The sequence below is a fragment of the Podarcis raffonei genome, chromosome 7, assembly GCF_027172205.1.
Source record: "Podarcis raffonei isolate rPodRaf1 chromosome 7, rPodRaf1.pri, whole genome shotgun sequence".
Taxonomy (NCBI): domain Eukaryota; kingdom Metazoa; phylum Chordata; class Lepidosauria; order Squamata; family Lacertidae; genus Podarcis; species Podarcis raffonei.
In genome coordinates, this window is record NC_070608.1 from 9,037,655 (window position 1) to 9,056,359 (window position 18,705).

Genomic DNA, 18,705 nt, shown 5'->3' on the forward strand with positions numbered 1-18,705 from the left:
TTGTTAGAAGCATATCATGAAATGGTTTACTCTGCTGAAGCCTCTCTATTGATTTAAAAGCTAGGGGGGGGTGGCCTACAGAATTGTCTTACAATGTGTTCTTTATAAATCTTTTATTCAAGTTTTAAACATGCAAAATCAGCCACCTGGTCATGGTCTTCACCAATATAATGAGATATATTGTACAGTGGTACCTTGGTTCTTGAACTTAATCCATTCCTGGAGTCCATTCGACTCCTGAAACCGTTCGAAAACCAAGGTGAGGCTTCCAATTGGCTGCAGGAGCTTCCTGCAGTCAAGTGGAAGCTGCATCAGACATTCGGCTTTGCAGGGTTTGCAGCATTCGGGAGCCAAAACGTATGAGTACCAAGGTGTTCGAGAACCAAGATAAGACTGTATTCCTATTTCAAACAGAGGAATTATTCTAAAAACATATCTGTACACAAGAATTGAGACTGACAAATTTTAGGCATTTCTGTATTCTTTTGCAACTCTTTTTGGGGGGGCAGGGGGAAGGATGCAGAAAGGACTGGCCTACCTGCAAGCTATGGTGTATGGTGCAAGCTATGGTATATAATGACAATAAAGTCATTGTAAGTATACCAGGATCTTTCATCTTGTGCCATGCATGCCCATTCAGGGAGCAGGGAAATTCCAGTGGCCAGACTATAGTTTGATTTCGGTAATTGTGGTTTATTGAGAGCCAGTGTGGTGTAGTGGTTAAGAGCGGTAGTCTCGTAATCTGGGGAACCGGGTTCGCGTCTCCGCTCCTCCACATGCAGCTGCTGGGTGACCTTGGGCCAGTCACACTTCTTTGAAGTCTCTCAGCCCCACTCACCTCACAGAGTGTTTGTTGTGGGGGAGGAAGGGAAAGGAGAATGTTAGCCGCTTTGAGACTCCTTAAAGGGAGTGAAAGGCGGGATATCAAATCCAAACTCTTCTTCTTCTTCTTATTGTTTCACTGTTTGCATATCTTCTCTGTTCTTATATTTGAATAAATATAACCCTTTTCACCACAGCTACAGTTTCTTGCGTCTTCTTTAAGAATTTGCTGGCAATGATTTACTAGGGATAAGTAACAAAATAACAGGACCTATCTTTGATAGATTGGGAGTGTTGGAATGTGTGGTTTCAGCCACCAGACACTTGTGAGAGATCAAAGGAAAATGAAGGAAGCTTGGAGCAACCAATCTCCTTAAACACACACATACCCTTTCCTATACTGTATCTTTTTTCTTTTTTTAAAAAAATGGCTAAAAGAAAGAAATCATCAAAAGGAAGAATTTTATAATGATTCTCTTCAATGGCCAGATTAAAATAAAAAATTACACGCTCCAAACTTCCTGTTATTCATGGCAATATTCAAAGAATTGCCTCAAGCCAGTCAGTGCTGATAGCCATCTGGGATGGAAGCATCGGGGAACAGATGGGATACACTGACAAATACAAGGGCCAGATGGAAGCAGATGACCACTGTTTTCTTGAAGAGCAAACCATGGTGGTGGTGTGTGAGTGAGGGCTTTGCAGCAGGCCAAGTCACTTGGAGGTGGTGGAACTGAGGAGACTGAGAGGAGATACACAGCCCTCTTCAAATATCTCAAGGGCTATCACAGGGGAGGTGGAGAAAGCTTGCTTTCTCCTCCTCCGTGGGGTAAGGACTCGAACCAATGGCTTCAAGTTACAAGAAAGGAGATTCTGACTGAACATCAGTAAGAGCTGTTTGACAGTGGAATGGTCTCCCTCAGGAGGTGGTGGGCTCTCCTTCCTAGGAGGTTTTCAAGCAGAGGTTGGATGTCCATCTGTCATGGATGCTTTAGCTGAGATTCCTGCATTACAGGGGGTTTGACTAGACAATCCTTTGGGTTACTTCCAACTCTACAGTTCTGTGGTTCTATTCTCTGGTGCCTTGGTTTTTGGAAAAGACAAAGGAAGTAGCATGGAAATATATGCTCTGGCAATGTGGGACGCAGGGTAGATGGGAGGTTTCCTGCTGGTATGGTGGTTATTATTATTATTATTATTATTATTATTATTATTAATGCCCTGCCTTTTCCCCTTACAGGGACTCAAGGCAGCTTACAGATAAAAATAAGAACAGCTAAAAAAATAAGGAAAAAATCATTAAAAAACAATTAAACATTGATAAACTATCTTTCTATATCTACCCATCATCTATCTATCTATTAAAAACATACAGAAGATTACAATAAAAACTGAACAGTGCTAGTCCTTTATTTAAAAGCAGCCAATTCCCAAAAACCTGTTGGGACAAGAAATAATTCACCTGCTGGAGGAAGGACAAGAAGGGAGCTAGTCTAAATTCTGTAGGGAGGGAGTTCCACAGTTGGGTAGCAACCTCTACCAAGAAGTCCCTCTCCCATGTCCCTACCGAGGAAGCCTGTGATGGTGGTAGGACCAACAGCAGGGCCTCCCCGAAAGATCTCAAAACCAAGGCTGGTTCATATGAGGGAATGCAGTCTTTCAGAGAGAATGGATACAAGCTATTTGGGCTTTATTATCACTATTATTTTATATCGGGTGGCAAGGGTAGGGACTGATGGTAAGAAATTGCAGCCTGCCTTAGTTCCCTCTCTCTGAAGTTTAATGGCTGACAGGGATTTTGATCCCCAAACATGTTCGCTCACAGTTCACACCCTTTGTTTGTGATACACCCCTACTTAAAAGAGGTGGGAGTTGAGGCCTTGTGAGCACCATCTATAATAAGATCCTAGTCCAAGCCTCAGCTGCCTTACCTTCAAGGTCGCTCTAGGTCTGGTGGTGGAAACATGCAGTGTTTTATAACAGAGAATAATAAACCCAAGAGTTCTGTTTTCTATAGCAAGGTCAATTAAAGCAAGAAGAAGAAGAAGAGAAGAAGAAGAAGAAGACATCTCTCTGTACTTTGTGTTAGCTCTAAGTGCAAATCACTGAACAGACTTAAAAGCCATTAGCTAAATTCTTCTCAGTCATTCCACAAAATATCACAATTCCTTTTGTTCAGAAGCCAGGAAGGGGGGAAAGCATTACTGCTAAGGAAAAAGTGTGTGTGTGTGTGTGTGTGTGTGAGAGAGAGAGAGAGAGAGAGAGAGAGAGAGAGAGAGAGAGAGAGAGAGAGAGAGAGAGAACTGTTCTTCTTTCACTAGCATCAAAAACGTTTCTTTACAATAAAAGACTTGGAGCCCTCAGGATTCAGAAGACAGGTGAAGTGACCCACAAGTCTTTTAATTATATTTGCTAAGCCTGAGGCATGTAGAAGCATCTTCTATCTTAAGAAGGGTAATTTATAATATCAATGCCTGCCTGTCCAAAATGAATGTGAAATTTTGGCAAGCAGAAATACTTGACAATGTTTCCTTGCTTAAGGAAAATGACAATGACAATGCTAATCCTACCAACTTTTGGGAGGCTACAAAAGCATTGACAAGAAGTATCTGCATCAAAGAAAAACCATAAATTAAAAAACAAACCTGTGCAATAATAACCAAACTAGAAATGGATTTACTAACTAATTATAAAAGTTTGGATTCAAAAGACCTTTGAAATAGATGCTTTGAAAATTTATAGCACACTAGTCAATTTCTTATAGGTGAATGTGGGGGTAAAACTCAGAAGTTTGGGAAACCCTTCTGCAGATATCACTTGATATGTGGTTAAGGAACTTGCTACATTTTGGGTGGGGTCTCCTGTTAATTCCGCTAAGCAGGACCCTGGATATCTGCTCTAAGCCACTGTTGCATTGCTCTGTATGTCTCTGAAATGTCAGTTCTCTTGGTAAGGTGCAAGGGAACATTTCAGTCCTCTTGTGAATAAGGACATTCCAAGCATCTTTATAAGCCTAATGAAAAGTGACTCAGTGAATCCCATCAGCTGCTCATAATCAAAGCATCTAGATGTGTTCTTGGCACCCTCCCCTTATTACAATGAGTAATAGAACAGACAGTGCAGATCATTTTTGCAACTCACGCAACCCGGCAAAAGTATTTATTGTGAATTATTATAACATTCTGAAAATGCATAATTACCTTTTAACCCAGGTTGGCAAACACAAATCAATACTTTACAGCTCTGGCAGGGCATTTTACTGGCCTTTAATGGCGAGATGTGAGGCACAGAGAATGAGAAACAGGCTGGTGTCCCATTAGAACTTGTGAAACTTTCAATGGAATAAATCAACTTTGGGGAAAAGCCAGTGCTGAAATGGGGAAAGGTGTTAGATAATGAGAACAAAAGTATGTAAGGACAAGCGATAAACCTAAAATACACACGTTATACTCTCAAGCTGTACACACAAGGCCATCCCAATACATTCTGGTACCTGAGGCAGACCCCAAAATGATGCCAGGAAAGAAAAGAAGGGGTGAGTGAAGATCTACATCAGGAACAAGGGGGGAAAGAAAGATAAACATTGAGATCATTGAGCTCTGCTACCTGAGGCAACTGCCTCAGCTTGCCTTACAGGTGGGCTCTCCCTGTGTACATATAACCTGTCATGTACTCAACCCATTGATCTATCTAACTCGCAATTGTCTACTCACTTTGGCAACAATCCCCAAGCACTCAGGAGCGGATGTCTTATACTAGAGATCCTTTCAAGTGGAGATGTCAGGAACTGAATCTGGAATCTTCTTTACAACTCAACTAAGGTGAAATGTGCAAGACAAGGAGAGATTCTCACTAAATATAGTTCAGAGGTCATAGACCACAGGCGGAAAGTGGAAAGCCATAAATCTCACCCCAGCAATTGAGAGGACCAGATGCTCAGCCAGTGTGACACAGAGGAGTTTAAGAAAAGATGCTCTGCAACGGGGTGAGCGGTGCGGTGCTGAGAGTCGACTGCTTCTCCTGCAGAGTGAAGCCGCATGCCATGGTCGGAGAGCACTGACTTCTTCTTGTGAACAATTGGACTCTAAAAGCAACAACCCGTGAGTAATACGGAAATTGGATTTGTAAAGGAAATTTTTTTTTTTAATTAGGCATGATCGGGGAAGGCGCAAACAGGAAGTCCGTCTCCCCGTCTTATAAATAATCTAAAGCAAGGACTAGCTAACTAAGGTCGAGAGAATTTCTTCTTCTTTATTGGGTAAAAGACATTAATTTCACGATTTGGCAGTATAAGTAATTTCACCGGAGGATAAGAGCTAATTTTGAGAGCTGAAGTGCCACCCCCCCGGACCCGGGAGTGATCCACGAGAGAGCCTGTTGAGGAGATATAGAAGAGTTTGACAGCTGTCAAATTAGCTGTCAAGAAGGAAAAAGAGAACTTTGTTTCTGCTATCTCTGCTGGATATATTTGCTACAATTTGGTTATATTTTGTTGAAAACAAGGAAGAACTGATACAAACTAACTTGATTTTTGGATTTGAACTGGAAGGAAGATTAAGTAACCAAAATCCCTCTAGAGGGGATTTTGGGACATTACAAGAATGGCTGAAGGAGGAAAAATTCAAGCTAAATTGGACAGAGTGTTTCTTCTCTTGGGAAAGTTACAAGGCCAAATTGATGTTTTGGCTACAAATGTTGCAACTCTGGACTTAACAGTAAACAAATCCATTGAATTTGATAAGGACTTGACTCATGAAGTCCATGCAGCTGGACAAGAAGAGAAACTTGAAAGATTTGAGAGTGTGGAGAAAGAGATATATGTTGTTTCTGAGGAAAAGGAAGGAGGAGATGTAATGTTGCAGATGACAAAGGAGAGCCAGAGGCCTGACATGATGGCTACAAAGGAAAATAAGTACTGGATGATGAAAATCTGTTTTGAATTGAAGATTGAAGAATGGAGAGATCTCCTTATGTGGAGATCTGAAGACCTATGGATTACAAATTTGATTAAGGTGAAAGTTGGAGTTTTTGGGACATTTGGACTTAAAAGGAGTAAGAAACAAGATTCAGGCTCCACTTTTAAGTATGGAGGTCTGGCTGGAAGAAATATGGACCCTATCGGGACAGAGCTTCTCCAAGATCTGGTGTTTAATATTAAGGACTACCAAAAAAACTGGCAGAGAGGAATTGAGAGAGAATTAAGAGCCTCGGACGTGAGGTCTCCAAGCTGATAGTAGACTAAGACTGATGGACATTTGTTGGGGATTGAAACCGGGAAAGGGGGGGTGGGGTTTGGGAATCCAAAGGGTGCAGAATAATAATCTGTTTTTTTTATTTTGTTTTGTTATTAGTATGAAAATTGGGGAATTCGTGGAAGGGAATTTGGGTCGACTTTAGAAAAAAGTTTTAAGAATGAGCACTGATGTTTAAATACTGATGTTTATAAGTTAAAAATGGTTTTTTTAAAAAAAATGAATTAAATATAAAAAGGTCAAAAATTGGGGACAATAACTTGTTGAATTAACAATTTGAATTGGAATATAAGAAGGGGAGGTGTGGGGAAGTCAGGGAAATATGTTATTGAAAATAAGGATTGTAAACTTTATGTGTTTTTAACTTTTTTGTTTTTTCTGTTTGATTTTTTAATGTATAAAGGTGGAAAAACTCAATAAATATCTTTTTTTAAAAAAAAGATGCTCTGCGATCCACAGTGTCAAATACAATGAAATGTGGAAAGGCTCCTTCTTAAATTTATCAGAAATGCTACTCAGCTTCTCTTAACATCGATGACAAAGATCAGGAAGTGCAGGCACCGTGCTACACAGCTCTCTGCCGAGAGATCAGAGCTGACAGTGATGAACAAGAGGCATAGTTTCTTCCCTGACCTCTGGGTGTGAGGTCAGGTGTCCAACAAGTAGGGAAGCAAGTCTTTCAACTGCTGACAATGGTGCCTGGGTACTTGGAGACTGCTTGGCTGATGCTCCTGAAGCAATCATCAATGACCAGAGGAGACGCCCACCCAACCCTTTCCCTGGGGCTATGTAAGCCACATTACTGACAGGGATGAGAAGGTCTGAAGATATTACAATGGCTGCGCTGGTTACCAAGTAGTTTCTGTGTTCAGTTCAAAGTGCTGGTTTTTAATCTACAAACCCCTATGAGGTTTAGGACCCCAATATCCCAAGGACCACCTCTCTTCACATGAAACAACCTGAACCTTGCAGTCCTCAACAAAGACCCTTCTCCATCTACCTCAAACCAAGATTGTGGAGGAAGGAAGCTACACAAGAATGAGTCCCCCACACCACCACGCAGTGGAATACTCTCCCCAAAGAAATATGCCTGGTGCCATCATTTGCATTTGATATTGTTGTTAAAAATAAAGTGAACATTTAATGCTAATAATTATTATTAATGAGGCCTGGTGGAAGGCATATGCAAGGCAGCCCAGTCTAGAGAATGAGTGTGATTGGCTCCTGCATGGACCATCGGTCATCCTGAGAGAAGTCCTCCATTTTTTAGGTTTTTAGAGTTGTAAACTACCTTGAGTGCCTTGGCAGAGGAATGATAAATAAACTCAATGCATAAATAAATGATCCATATTGTTTTATTGAATCTCAGAAGCGGACACGGAGCAATGGATCCAAACTACAAGAAAGAAGATTCCACCTAAACATTAGGAAGAACTTCCTGACAGTAAGAGCTGTTCGACAGTGGAATTTGCTGCCAAGGAGTGTGGTGGAGTCTCCTTCTTTGGAGGTCTTTAAGCAAAGGCTTGACAACCATATGTCAGGAGTGCTCTGATGGTGTTTCCTGCTTGGCAGGGGGTTGGACTCGATGGCCCTTGTGGTCTCTTCCAACTCTATGATTCTATGATTCTATGATTCTATGATTCCTTTCTATTTCACCTGGACAAATCAATTCAGGACACCACTGTTTGTGTGAAGGAATGCTTAAGCATAAGAAGCTAAAGCAACTTAACTAACTAACTTAATGAGAATTAACTTTGCAATCTGACATCAAAGTTGAAAAATGCTGATGTCAAAGTGGAAACATATTTTGACATTTTCTCATTAAGAAACCTACCATGGGGAAAACTTAACTGGGCTCATTTTACTTACATTGGTGCTGGAGCTGCATTGACAGAGAACTGATTCATAAATGATCCTATCAGCTATCATTAGCCATAACAGCTAAATGGAAAGTCTTTGCCAGCACACCACCAGGAGCCAGCAGCTGGTGGAAGGGGAATCAGGGAAGCCATCCAGTTGCTGGCTAGCTGCTACCAGCAACAGAAGGCCAATCTTTTACCCTTTGGGGAATTCATTCTATGGGTAATGGCCATACATAGAGTCTGCAACTGCTAGGAAGTAGTAGCTATCTGCTGAGGTGCCCTCTGCAGATGTTCTGATGAATGTGTCCAGGTTGGAGGCCCCAAGTCTACAGTGTTTATCATGAACATTCATAAGAACAATTGAAAGGGCGCCGGAACTCACCATTAAGTTGTTACAGTAAGTCATCAGGCAACATGGGGCAGCGCTGAACAGATGCTAGTTTGACAAAAGCCATGTTCACCTCCCACAGAGGTGCTAAAAACTATGGCGAGCTGTCTCCCTCACTGGTTTGGGGTCTCCCCTGGGTTCTGATGTGGGTCAAAGAAATGCACCCCCACTTTCATCGCAGATGGCTAGGGCAGCTTGTAGACACCCTGGAAGGAAAGCTTAAAGTCCACCACTGCGACACAGGAGATGGGTTGAAGAAAAGGAAATATGACTTGGCCTTGCCCCATAGCTTGACCAATCATGGGTAGGAGTGGCTAGGAGCTAAATGGGCTCATAGATCTTTTAAAAAGTGAAGACTCGCACAAGCTGGCCAGCATCTGTTTTGACTTGAAGTGGTCATTTTGGGCTTTTCAGAAGTACATACAGGCAAGAAGAAGGGGGAAGGACCTGCAGCCCACAATGGCACCCACCTGAGAGGTGCCCGAGGTGTACTCTGGCGCTTTCTGGCTAAAAAAGAGAGAGAGAGAGAGAGAGAGAGAGCACTGGGTGTAGTTCATAAGGCAAACATTGCAGGCTAAGGCACGTGCTTCATGAGAAACAATAATCAGCAGATTGTTGTGTCTCATGAAGTGCATGCATAGCACTGTACAGTGGTACCTTGGTTCTCAAACTTAACCTGTTCCGGAAGTCCATTCCAAAACCAAAGCGTTCCAAAACCAAGGCGTGCTTTCCCATAGAAAGTAATGCAAAACAGATTAATCCGTTCCAGACTTTTAAGAACAACCCCTAAAACAGCAATTTAACATGAATTTTACTCTCTAACGAGACCATTGATCCATAAAATGAAAGCAATAATCAGTGTACTGTACTATAAAATAAATAAGACAGTATTGTAGATGATGAAAATTAAAATTATTATTGTTTTCTTACTTGCTCTGATGATAGTCATTGTTTAGAGGGGGGGACTTTTATCCATTTCCACAGTCACAAAATCAATCAATCAGCTGAACTGGGTTCTACAAAGTCACAAAAACAAATGAACCGAAAAAGCCTCAAAAACAAAAATGCAAAATAAATAGCAAAACCAAAAGCGCTAAATACAGTGGTACTTTGGTTCTCGAACGTAATCCATTCTGGAAGTTGGTTTGACTTCCAAAATGTTCAAAAACCAAGGCACGGCTTCTGATTGGTGCAGGTGCCCAGAAACAATAGCCAACAGCCGCCTCGGACATTTGGCTTCCAAAAAACGTTTGAAAACCAGAACACTTACTTCTGGGTTTTTGGTGTTTGGGAGCCAAGGCGTTTGAGAACCAAGGTACTGCTGTACAGGCATCAGTCACATCAGGGTGGACAGATAGAAAACCCTAACTGGGGAAAGGGTGCCCAAAATGTATATCTTTACATTTGCTTTCACTGAAGCTCATTTGCTGACTGAAGGTAGCTCTGAACCACAACATCATCACCATAAAAATAAAAATATTTTTCCTCCATAGCTTGGAGGCAGCCTGCTTCTGAATACCAGTTGTTGGAAACCTCAGGCAGGGAGAGAGATGTTCCATTCAGGTCATGCTTGTGGGCTTCCTGGGGCATTTTGTTGGCCACTGTGAGAAGAGGATGCTGGTCCACAGGGGCTATGCAGTCAGAGGGTCTCTAAAATATAAAGGTAAAGGTAAAGGGACCCCTGACCATTAGGTCCAGTGATGACCGACTCTGGGGTTGCAGCGCTCATCTCGCTTTATTGGCTGAGGGAGCCGGCGTACAGCTTCCAGGTCATGTGGCCAGCATGACTAAGCTGTGCACGGAAACGCCGTTTACCTTCCCGCCGGAGTGGTACCTATTTATCTACTTGCACTTGATGTGCTTTCGAACTGCTAGGTGGGCAGGAGCTGGGACCGAGCAACAGGAGCTCACCCCATCGTGGGGATTCGAACCGCCGACCTTCTGATCGGCAAGTCCTAGGCTCTGTGGTTTAGACCACAGCGCCAACCGCGTCTCTAACCACCCGTGTCCCTAACCTCTAAAATATAGGTTGATGCTAAAGGTGGATCTGAAAAGGAAGACATAATATATTGGCTTAGAAGCATTTGTTGCTTAATTAATTCATATGTCCCACCACACTGAATCAAATTCTTGCTCCAGATCTGAAAAAGTTTTGAGTGTGAAATATACTCGGAGTCGAGTGTGGATTTCATGCTCTTTATTCAGCTCATAGTAGTGAGGAGGAATGGAAGTTTCCCCGAAATGTCCACTTTATATACATTATTTACACAATGGGCCCCACATGATTGGCTAATTCCGGGAGTCTCCTGTAGGCAAATCAGGTTGCGGATTCACTTCCACCTGGAGTTGGTTTGGGTGGCTCCTGCGGACCAATCAGACTGCTGCATTCTGGATCCTATTGTTCCAGGACCAATCAGACTGCTGCATTCTGAATCCTATTGTTCTAGGACCAATCAGACTGCTGCAATTTGGATCCTATTCAACTCAGTACATAACAGAGTGAATGTCAAAATTGTAATTCACTGCAAAGTGCACAACAGTTGTTGGCATTCCCTGCAACAAGCAAACCTGGTCAGATTTTTTTTAATTTTTATTTTTTGGTTGGCACTTTCTTCTTTCATATGGTAGGAATAATCATAAAATCAAATGGCATCTAGTTCTAATTTTTATGGTAATTGCTTTCTATAGCACTCGCCAGATTTCCCCCTTTTCATAATAACATCATACATAATTACTATATAATCTTCCAGCATAAATAACACTCCAATTAGTCTGTAATCTGTAATTATAATGTACTTACCAAATAGTTTTGTGCTTATTTGAACTCTGTGAAATAAAATACCTTGTTAATAAAAATGCTGCGAGAGAATTATGTAGATTTTTTCATGCCAAATCCAGTCTCTGCCAGTAGGATACAAACTATAATGAAGTCACAGAGAATTTTAAAAATATATTATATTTTCTTTGTACACTGGGAAAACAACCACCCTAGGCTCAGATGACGCCTTTTATTTTAGGAAGGGGAGCAAATTGGCTAGTGACCTGTGGCATTTCTGCGTAAAACAGACCAATTTAAGTATTTTAATAGCTCCTCATTCCCATGTTTATTAGTGTTGCCTGCAATATTCTCCCAAAACAGTCTTAGAAATAAACTTCAGAGTTTCTTAAAAGCCTGTGTCCGACAAGAGGTGAGCTTTCAAAGCCTGATAATTCTTCTCCTTTCTAGATTAAAAGTGGAGCAGAAAAGCAATTCACACCTCCCTGCTGGCCTCCATAATCTATAAAGGGTCTTCCGACCAGACTTAACACCCCTTCCAGCAGATACCAACCCCCTAAAATAGGTGTAGCCAACGTGGTGAACTCCACCTCCCCTGCCAGCATGGACAATATTATTATTATTATTATTATTATTATTATTATTACACCCATCTGGCAGGGTTTCCCCAGCCACTCTGGGTGGCTCCCAACAGAATAATATTATTATTATTAATAATAAAGAGATAATACATCAAACATTAAAAACTTCCCTAAACCGGGCTGCCTTCAGATTCTAAAAGTCAGATAGTTGTTTATTTCCTTGACATCTGGTGGGAGGGCATTCCACAGGGTGGGCACCACTACCAAGAAGGCCCTCTGCCTGGTTCCCTGTAACTTTGCTTCTCACAGTGAGGGAACCAGCAGAAGACCATTGGAGGAGGACCTCAGTGTCTGGGCTGAGCTATGAGGGTGGAGACGCTCCTTCAGGTACACTGGGCTGAGGCCGTTTAGGGCTTTAAAGGTCAGCACCAACACTTTGAATTGTGCTCGGAAACGTACTGGGAGCCAATGTAGGCCTTTCAGGACTGGTGTTTTATAGTCTAGCTGCGACATTTTGGATTACTTGTAGTTTCTGGGTCACCTTCAAAGGTAGCCCCACGTAGAGTGCATTGCAATAGTCCAAGTAGGAGATAACCAGAGCATGTACCACTTGGGCAAGACAGTCAGTGGGTAGGTAGGGTCTCAGCCTGCATACCTGACAATGGTCAGGGATGATGGGGGCTGTAGTCCTCTGACAACTGGAGGTCCACAGGGCTCCCACCCTTTAAATAGCAGATCTATTGATCCGCCTTCCATGCACCTTGGCCAGCAGCAAAGCCAGCTTCCACTTTTCATGAGGTACTGCCTTGATCAGTGGCTGTCTTTCAATTCACTATTGGAAGCTGTACAACAGCAGTACTCTGAGCAATGGTGGGCAGCAGGCAAAACACTGGCTCATTTAAATTTGATTGCCAGTGCCAATAAACCCCTGTGCAAAGCCCTCTGCAAAATAGTGTTTTCAAAGGCATGATGTGGACCCCCGGGAAAACTTTGATTCTGCTAGAAGTCTGTTTGTGATTTAAATGACCAAACAATCTCATGGTTGGCTCATTTAAACTAAATCTGAGCTCATTTGGCAGCATTTGAGAATATTTGGTTAAAAATATGATAAAAATAAGTGCAAGTAGGAGGCCCTATTGGCGAAAGCACACCTCAGGTTAAGAACCGTTTCAGGTTAAGAACAGACCTCTGGAACGAATTAAGTTCTTATCCTGAGGAACCACTGTACTTAGGCAAAATTTTCTACAGATGTATTGGGAGGAAATTGCACTAAAATGCTGAGAATATTTTTTAAAATAATAATAAGAATCGCAAACTGATGTAGACAGGTGCAGAACAGAGCCTAATGTCAGAAAAATTAGAAATTGGTGGAAACTGAAATTGAGAGATTCACCATCCCTATTCCCAACCACCAAGTGTGAAGCATGGGGTCTCCATCACAGCAGAGCACCCCTTCCCCAGCAGTGCTCCTCTCTACTGGCAGAGGTTAGCAGAGAGAAACTGCACACAGCCATATGAGAAATATGTAAAATAACTGAGCAAGTATTAGACATCACCCCAGAATTGGCCCTACTAAGCATCTTCCAAGACAACAATGCCCATTTACACCACAAAGAACTCATAACCCACCTACTTTCAGCAGCCAGACGCACCATAACCAGACACTGGAGAGACCTGTCAGGAGTAAGCATGGACCAATGGTACCAAATAGTATGGGAAACAGCCCTACTAGAAAAATTAACCAATAAACTGAAACTGACATGGGGACAAACAGAAGAAGACGCCTTTACCCCGGTATGGCTCCCCTTTATCACAGACACAGCCCAACAAGACAATGAAAATAATCCACCAACAGCGTACAAATCAATATGGCTAACCTGATCCAAAACACCCACCCACCCCACTCACACATGAAAACAAAGATCACCACAGCCAATCACAAATGAACAACCACACCCTAGGCCAACCCCAACCTCTCTCACCACCAAAGGAACACAAATGAACAGCACGAGCAACGCTGACACCAAACCCTACATACATTAAGCAAAATAGAAACATTGCCACCCAACCCCAACCCCACCCATCTTCCCCCTCCACCCCTTTTTTTCCTCCCTAATGTCTCAACAAATGAAACTGATTTGTAAAAATGTTGCATGGAAAAAATACGAGAGACATTACACATACTTCTGTAAAACAAGAAAATATTTAATAATAATAATAAAAGAAACTGCACACAATCCTAAACCCCCCCCCATCAAACTCTGCAACATCATCATTACAGTTAGTTTTGTGCTATAACTTAACATTAACCCCCCACACACCAATTTGACACCAGTCATCAATGCAACAAAGCAGCCACCAAACACTAAGACTGTAGAGAAATATATATATACATTTCTCTATAAAGTACAACAGTCATTCTAAGTAATTTAATCTCAGCAATTGCACCGCTTCAAAAAGGAAGCCATTTCTTGGAAAACCACTTCAAATGCTCTATGCTTCCCACTTCAAGTTGAAAGTCCCACAATCGCTTTGCCTTGCAGGCTTACCCAAAAGTAAAGTTCCTTGCCAAGGAACCCTCTTGCCAATTTCTTGATTTTCTTGTTTGCAAAGAAGCAGCCGACGTCAAGGTGGGGGAGAGGAAATGCAAGCCATGAATCATCACGTTATAGAGGAATAACACACTTCTCGTCAGCATGACAGGAAACTATCAATAAAAAGCAAGCAATTTGGGAGGAGGGGGGAAGCACATGAAATTGTACATATGCATGGCATTGTGGAATGGGTGCAATTATGTTCACAGTTGCGACACCTACATTTTGCAGCAGAAAGGCAAACTGTAGAAGAGGGAAGGAGAAAACAACAAATTGTGAGCAGCACATGGACGAAATAAAGAAAGGAGACGAGTTTTTGCAGCCATATTAATGTATTTCTTACATGTTTTCCCTGCTAAAGAGCTTCACGTAGGACTAAGAGAGACTCCTGCCTGGAGCTTTGGAAAGTGCTTGCCAATCACTGTAGACAATATTACACTGGCTGGCAGAAACTAGCCACTAGCCACAATGTCTATGACCTGTCTCAGCATTTGAAGGGTGCAATGCTTCTGAATGCCATTGGCTAGAAGCCACGGAAGGGGAGAATGCTCTTGTACAGTGGTACCTTGGGTTAAGTACTTAATTCATTCTGGAGATCCGTTCTTAACCTGAAACTGTTCTTAACCTGAAGCACCACTTTAGCTAATGGGGCCTCCTGCTGCCGCTGCGCTGCTGGAGCACAATTTTTTTTCTCATCCTGAAGCAAAGTTCTTAACCCGAGGTACGATTTCTGGGTTAGCGGAGTCTGTGACCTGAAGCGTATGTAACCTGAAGTGTATGTAATCCGAGGTACCACTGTACTCAGATTCTGCTTGTGGGTTTCCGACAGAAACCTGGTTGGCCCCTGTGAGAACAGAATGCTGGTCTAGGTGGGCACCTGGCTTGATTCAGCAGGCTAGTTTTATGTTCTTAATCTATGTCCACATTGAAACAGCCACAGCAAAACAACAACAACAAAACCACCAATATTATTATGTTGAAAAATTTTTGGATTTTACAGTCTGAAAGGGGGAAGAGAAATGCTCATCTGGGGATGAGCTGTGGTATCTTTCCTAAATTGAAACGTCTTGCTGGGTGTTCTTAGGTTCCTAAACTGAGAAATGGTATGACAGCTACAGTATGTTCCTATTCTAACAGGCAGAGGCTACTCCCAGTCTCAGGAAATTGGAGTGGCTTTAAAAACGTTATCCTTTTTCAGAAGAACACCATGCATATTATCCCACTGTGTGGTGTATACTGGCTACAAACTGCAGACCACTGCAGAAATAAGATGGACTGAATTTAAGGTTGGGGGGAGGAATGGAGAGGGGAAAATAACAGAAACTAAAACTGATCATTTCATCCATTCCTATGCTTTTTGCAAGACCGTGTTTTAAGCAAGAAAAATATGGATTTCATGACATGGAAAAGGCAGTAAACACAACTCTGGAGTATTGTTGAACAAGCTGTCAAGTTCATGGTAGATATCCAGGAGAGAACAAAACCAGCTTAGTAGCTAACCAGTCCTCATCCCGTCCCTTCTCTTCCATTTTGATTTGCTACAGCTGTATGCCTAGAAATGTTTATTATTAATTAGTTAATTAATTAGTTAGCTTTCTATGCCAACCTTCATCCATAGATCACAGGACAGTTTACAATATCAAAATACAAAACACATACCATAATAACAAACAAAAACAATAACCCCTCCTCCCAGTTTAAAAGGCCATAGACCGTTTCATTAGCCAAAGACCTGGGAGAAGAGGAACGTTTTTGCCTGGCACCTAAAGATTGTTGAATTCAAGCCAAAAGCCAGCGAAGTTCAGAGGAATTGGCCACCCTCCAGGTGCCCGGCTTGAATTCTTGTTGACCTCCCTGTCAGCGACTCCCGGCAAGACCAGGGGAGGTCTTCAATTGGCGATCCTCCTCTAACGTGAGAAAAACACACCACTCCTCCCCCTCCCATTGCCAGGGAGGGGAAAGAGACAGACAGAAATATATCTACATGCTTTTATTCCTGTCTTTCCAGCAGTACAGAGAAATCATGTCTGTACACTCTCATCACCAGCTGCAGAGAGAGAATAACTCCACCCATGTACTTCCAGTACAGGGTCATGTGCCACTCTGAGCTAACATCCGGTGCTCAGTGCACTGAATAGACCGTCCCTCGTTCCCACGGTACAGTCCCATAACATCAACATCCTGTTTTGCATCCCAGCCACCTGGAGCTCGCTTCTGCATTGCTCCTTTTTCGTAACAAAGATATGTAAAGAAGGTGTCAGACAAACCTCCCTGGGGATAGCATTCCACAAGTGGGTAGCCACCACAGAAAAGGCCCTGTTGTTGTGTTGCCACCCTGTGGGTGTGTCATGGAGGAAGCTCATGAAGAAGGGCTTCAGATGATGATTGCAGGATCTAGGTTGGTTCATTAGGGGTAAGGTGATCCTTGAGAAATTGTGTTCTGAGCCATGCTGAGCTGGTCCAAGAAAACTAGTGATCTTATGCAGTTCTTTTTTTCTTTAAAAAAATATGTTTAGGGCTATACTCTCATTTTCCTACTCACATTGAAATACTGCCCCTCAATGAGGCCAAACTTAGATTCACAAAATGTTTAGGGGTATGCGTACCTCTGCGTACCCCCAGAAAAAAAGCACTTATGTCTTGTTGTGTTTAGCTACTGCTGTGCCCAATATAAACAAGAAACTGGAGATTATGCCAAGGGTGGCCAAATTCTGTGCAACTGCCATCAAACTTAGGTAGCAAGCTGTACTACCAAAATGATTAAGGTTTTAAATGATAATTATAGGTTATATTTTAGTGATCAAGATTTAATATATATATATATATTTTTTTCTGAGACGTATTCTTGGACTCCCAGCTGTGATCAAATATGAAACAATGTGTGCAGAAATAGGCATACACACAATGGAATATTGGGCCTGGTCCACCTCAATAAAGTACTGGTTACGCTGCCATTTTCGCTGCCCTCCATCAAGTCTGCTCGCTGATTTGCTCAAAGACTCCTACAAATCAAGATGGTATCAGTACCTCGAAAAAAAGATTGAATCTTTAGGCATCGAGCTGGAGCCCCTGTACAATTCTAATGAGCAATACATTTTCCATAATATCCTAACTAGACTAAAGGATGTCGAGAGGCAAAATATTATGGCAGCTGTAAACAAAATTTGTTCGCCCATATTCTATGATTTAAATATCTTAGATAGCAGAGCCAATTACGTCACCAAATTAATAATTCCAGCCCAACGTAGGGCTTTTATGCTGGCCCGTTTGAATGTTTTTCCCTCAGCATTTGTCAGGGGAAGATATCAAAACATCCCTAGAAATAAGAGATTCTGCAGATGTTCTATGAATGTCCCGGACACGGTAGAGCACATTCTCTTTCAGTGCCCATTGTACAGTACGCTCCGTCAACGCGTGCTGTCCCCTCTTCTGGGTGGTCTGGAGCCCCAACAAGGTGAATGTGTGGGATTCTGCCTATCCGACGTTGACCAAAGGGTAACGGCGGGGGTAGCCGAGTTTTTGGTAGCAGTCCTCCAAGGAGCAGGTTAACAAGGAAAACCACTGATTTTATATGTATATATATATATATGTATGTAGCCAACTGCTGCCTTTCTGTTTATATCTCAAGGCTTTTATATGTTTCTTTCTCTTTTATCGTTTTATTTGTATAATGCCTAATAAAGGTTTGAATAAGTAAGTATATATATTTAACTGCTGCTATATCTGAATTGTCTCTGTTGTAGCCAATTGCAATTCAATGTATCCCTGTTGTGTTTTATGATTTTTCTGATATTGTTAGTGACCCGGAACTGGTCTGTGACCGTAATAATAAAATTCATTCATACTGCTGTGCCCAGCACACCTATGATCCTCAGAAATCATAGGATTATAGGATGGAATCCCACACAGATAGATGATGCTATTGCCAACGCTTCAACAAACTAGATTTGAGCATTATGATAGCAATCTTTGACAGCTAGAATCTAGTTCATGCAGTTGGAAATGTTACTCAAATTAACAGATTTTCTTTTTTTTAAGGGAAAAATAGAATATCAAGTCCCAAAGTGGTAACTAAAATTAAGCAATAAGGGGTGGGTTGGTTATCAAATATATTTTTTATAGATTCGCCTTTACCTCAAATGATTGGTGCTTCTACAGACACATAACAGAGCAATTATGAAGCACAGAAAGGAATGATAATTTTTGCATGAGTGTTTTAGAACAATGATAGGCCATTTAATTGAAACACTAATTATCTTTCTTAAGTGTTTTATGAGGTTGATGGTCTCTAGCAACAGAACCCAAAGCATGATTGCTATTCAAGCTTTTAGGCTGAATTCTAGTGTTGAGGGAGTTAGTCTGTTCAACACTGGCTGTCTAGGGCTGATGGGGACTGCAGTCCAACAAGATCTGAAGAGCATTGTGTTGGC